This window comes from Engraulis encrasicolus, chromosome 12, assembly GCF_034702125.1.
Source record: "Engraulis encrasicolus isolate BLACKSEA-1 chromosome 12, IST_EnEncr_1.0, whole genome shotgun sequence".
Lineage (NCBI taxonomy): Eukaryota > Metazoa > Chordata > Actinopteri > Clupeiformes > Engraulidae > Engraulis > Engraulis encrasicolus.
This window is the reverse complement of record NC_085868.1, coordinates 50224262-50229261: the sequence shown is the minus strand read 5'-3', so window position 1 is coordinate 50229261 and position 5000 is coordinate 50224262. Positions and strand designations below refer to the sequence as shown.

General features: G+C 40.4%; 1 protein-coding gene across 1 annotated transcript in view; it reads right to left on the bottom strand.

Annotated features, from left to right (window-relative positions):
- The window catches only part of dennd6b (DENN/MADD domain containing 6B), a 27284-nt gene that overhangs the window by 2987 nt on the left and 19297 nt on the right, over positions 1–5000 (bottom strand). The window lies entirely within an intron of this gene.

Sequence of the window (5000 nt, the reverse complement as noted above, 5' to 3'; positions counted from 1 at the left end):
GCTGAGGGAGAGGAGGGCAATAAGCCGACGGAGTTCATCTCAAATTTCCTAAAAGACATTTTAGACCTCGAGGAAACGCCACTAATTGACCGTGCCCACCGATTAACCCTCTCCCAGCCCAAGCCCGGTGCACCCAGACCGTTCATCATGAGGGTCCACTTCTTCCACGTCAAAGAAGAAATACTTCGCCTGACAAAAGAAAAAGGAGCCCTTGAGTACAACGAAAATGCCATCTACATATCCGGGGACCTGACTGCTGCTGAAGCCAAAAAGCGGGCTGCGTTCAGCGACGTGAGAAAGATGCTCCAAAACATCCCCGATGCTCGGTTTGGCTTCAGGTATCCTGCTACCCTCAGAATCACCCTGCGCGACAAAGAGGAACAACGCTTCAAGGATCCAAAAAAGGCTTTGAAGTATGTCCAGTTAGCCTCAAAAGCTCAGGTGCCTGGCGTGTGACGATCTTCTTATACAGGTTGCCCTTTCATTCATTTTTTTTTCAGTCAGGAATGTTGAAACAGTGTATCTCAGCTGTGTAGTTTGATCGACATTTAAACGGACTGACTCTCTGAACGCAAAGACAATTCTTATGTAGCGTCTTTTTTAAGTGGTTGCATAGTGGGCATAGGCTACACGTTGCCTACTCTATTCTGGTGATTGGTTAAATGTTATGTCACAAATATGCTTGGATTTTTATGTCTGAGCAGGCTACAGCAAGGTTTTTTTTTCTCTCTTTTTTTTTGGTCTTACAATCATTACAGACTTTATGACACCTGGCGGCATAGGTTTTTTTGCCTCCTCCACTGAACAGCTGTGGTTTCACGGCTCCGAAGCTGCAGTCAAAGCTTCATGTTGGGGTATAGAGTGAGTCTTCTGCACCCATGTTGGGGGGGTGCTTGGTTGGGTGGGAATAGGGGGGTTAATGCAGTATTTTATTGTTGTTATTTTTGTATTGTTTTTATTCGTTGCTTTAACCTATTTTTTGTTTTATGGCCACAATACATTTTACAATATACACTTGCTATGGATACAAATTTACAAATATATTGCCTATGGTGATATCATGGCTTATATTAATTTTGCTAGCTGGAATGTCAAAGGACTAGGTCGTCCCACGAAACTCAACAAGGTGTTGGCACATTTAAACACCCTGCATGTTCAGATTGCATTTCTTCAAGAAACGCATCTGTCCGTCTCTGAACAGATGAAACTGAGAAGGAGTTGGGTCTCACAGAGTTTTCACTCCCTCTTCAATAGCAGGGCCAGGGGGGTTGCCATCATAATTCACAAAAATGTAATGTTTACTGCTTCAGATGTTATTGCTGATAGGGGAGGGAGATATGTAATGGTCACTGGGACTTTATTCAATACTCCTGTAATTTTGGCCAATGTGTATGCACCTAATTATGACGATGAGGGTTTTTTTGTTAAGTTTCTATCTTCTATTCCAAACCTTGACTCTCATCAGCTGATCGTAGGTGGCGACCTGAACACTTGCCTGGACTCCTCGCTGGATAGGTCATCTAAAAGACAAATAACTACATCCAGGTCAGCTAAGGTTATCAATAGTTTCCTCACAGATTACGCAGTGGTGGATGTGTGGCGTTCTCTTAACCCAACTAGTAGGGCTTACTCCTTTTTTTCTAATGTTCACCAAACATTCTCCCGTATTGATTATTTTCTTTTGGACAAGAAGCTCATCCCATCAGTCAAGGCTTGTACATATGAAGCAATAGTCATTTCTGATCACTCACCTCTTTCTTAAACTAAAATTTGATGACATACCAATGACCCATCCACGGTGGAGATTTGATACAAGTATGCTTTCAGATGAATATATGACCAGGGTTATTGCTGCTAGCCTTGACTTTTACATACATACAAACTCTACTCCAGACGTGTCCCACTGTACAATTTGGGAAGCTCTTAAAGCCTTCATGAGGGGTCGCTTGATATCTATATCATCATTCCAGAAAAAACAGCACTCACAGGAAATAACTCGTCTGACTCAACAAATTCGTCAAATTGATGACCAGCTAGCCAGTGATCCTTCACCTGAACTAATTAAGGACCGTCTTCTTGTCAAAGCAGAATTTGATACACTTACTACAAAGGATATTGAAAAAATGATACTTAGATCTAGGCATTCATACTATGAATCTGGTGAAAAAGCACATAGGCTTCTTGCTCACCAGCTTAGACAGTCATCTGCTTCTAACATTATTTCTGAAATCAAGACACCAAATGGGCTTACACATGACTTTTCAGAAATAAATAATGCCTTTAGGGAACATTATATATCATTATATACTTCTGAACAAAATTGTACCCCAGTGGAGATGGAGCAGTTCTTTACAGATATTACTATCCCTCAGGTTGATGAAGCCACTGTAGACTCCTTAGACAGCCCAATATCTCTTGAAGAGGTTAAGGCAGCTATATCTGCCCTACAAACCAACAAAAGTCCTGGACCTGACGGCTTCACAGTGGAATTTTACAAAGCATTCTCTGCTCAGTTGATACCACTGTTATTAGATATGTACAATGAGTCATTTGAATTGGGACATCTGCCCCAAACGTTATGTGAGGCATCTATTATCTTGTTATTAAAGAAAAATAAGGACCCCCTTCTATGTGGCTCATATCGCCCAGTATCACTTTTGCCAGTTGATTTTAAGATTTTAGCAAAGGTCCTGGCCACTCGTCTAGAGTCTATACTTCCACATATTATCTCTCCAGACCAAACTGGATTTGTTAAAAACAGGTTTTCCTTTTTCAACATTCGTCGACTTTTCAATATTATTTATCATCCATCCCAGGCTACTACATCAGAGGTAATTATTTCATTGGATGCTGAAACTGCATTTGACAGAATTAGCTGGCGATATTTGTTTTATACATTAGAAAGATTTGGTTTTGGAAAAAACTTCATTTCATGGGTCAAATTATTATATGCAGCCCCTATGTCTTCAGTGAGGACAAATAATGTTTCGTCTGAACCTTTCTCAGTCTCACGTGGCACGCGACAGGGGTGTCCTTTGTCACCCCTGTTGTTTGCTGTTGCAATTGAGCCATTGGCCTTGTTTTTACGCCAGACAACGCAACTCACAGGGATTTTCAGGGAGGGTCAAGAACATAGAGTTTCACTCTATGCAGATGACCTATTATTATACCTCTCTGACTACTCTCATTCACTCCCAGCTGCACTAAATATATTGGAAAGATTTGGTAAGCTCTCAGGTTATAAAATTAACCTCTCTAAGAGCGAGCTCTTCCCAGTAAATAATGTAGCTTGTTCAATGTCATTCAACACATCCCCTTTCAAAGTAACGTCTAAGTTTACATATCTGGGAATCAATGTGCCAGATAAATTCTCAAAGCTGTTTAAAGAGAATTTCACCCCTCTTGTGGCAAAAGTTGAACAGCTCTTAAAACGCTGGACTCAACTCCCCCTGTCTGTTGCAGGACGAATTAATTCTATAAAAATGTCTATACTCCCCAAGTTTACGTATCTGTTCCAGAATATCCCGGTTTTTATCCCAAAGTCCTTTTTTCGCAAACTTGACAGCATCCTTTCATCTTTCATTTGGAACCACAAAACTGCTAGAGCAAGAAAAAGTTTGCTGACCCAACCAAAACGTTTAGGTGGCATGTCTCTTCCTGATTTTCAATTATACTATTGGGCATGTAACATAAGACCTATGTTGCATTGGCTATATGAGGACCCTGGTGCTGATGCACTTTCTTGGCAGTATATTGAATCACAGTCATGTAAACCATCTTCACTAGCAGCTCTTGTATATTCACCTCTTTCATCAAAAACAAATCATACAACTAATTTGCTGGTGAAAACATCTATGAAAATATGGACACAGATCAGGAGGCATTTTGGCTGGCACTCCATTTCATTTAGAGCACCCGTCTATGCTAATCATTGCTTTAAACCATCTGTTATCGACAAGGCTTTCCTAATATGGCACAACGCAGGGATTAAGCAGTTTGAGGATTTATATCACAATAGTACTTTTGTTTCTTTCCAGTATCTTCATGACACGTATAATATCCCAAAAAAACATGTTTTTCCGCTTTCTTCAAATTCGTAACTATATTAGGAATATATCCCCAACATTTCCAAGTCAACCTCCTTGTGCTCCCTATGACCATGTACTATTGAGGCCTTTGTCATTCAAGGGTATCATATCAGCCTGTTATGGCAGGCTGATGGCACTTTCATCCTCAAACACCTCTGAATTGAAATCTCAATGGGAAGGTGAGCTTGGGGAGTCAATTAGTGAAGAAACGTGGGAAGCAGCCTTGGACCGGGTTCATAGCTCTTCAATATGTGCCAGACATGGGTTCCTACAATTTAAAGTTTTACACCGTTCCCACTGGACTAAATTAAGAATGTCTAAACGTTTTCCTGATGTTGACCCTCTATGCGATCGATGTAAGTGCGCTCCTGCATCACATACCCACATGTTCTGGTCATGTCATAAACTAGCAAAATATTGGTCATCCATCTTTGACATAATATCAGGTTTCCTTGATCAACCAGTATCACCATGTCCTGTGATTGGGATATTTGGGGTGGTACCTGATCATTTAGGTCTAATTAATGCACAATCCCTTAGTATTGCCTTCCTAACACTTCTGGCCAGACGGCTGATTTTGATGAAATGGAAAGACTGTAAACCCCCAACTGTAACACATTGGGTCAAGGAAGTTCTGTATTTCCTCAAATTGGAAAAAGTAAGACATTCTCTTAAGGACTTAGCAAAGGGTCCAACAACAGACACTTATAGGAAAATATGGGGACCTTTCCTAGACTATATAAAGACACACCACACTGTCCATATAATAGGCTAGAGCAAAAAGTGTACTCCATAGCAAAGATTGTGAAAAGTTACAAAATATTTTGATGTGGTCTTTTTGTACGTCTTTTTTTTCTCTCTCTCTTCTTTTCTTTTTCTTTGTATTTGATCCTTCAATTGTCTTTGGTCATA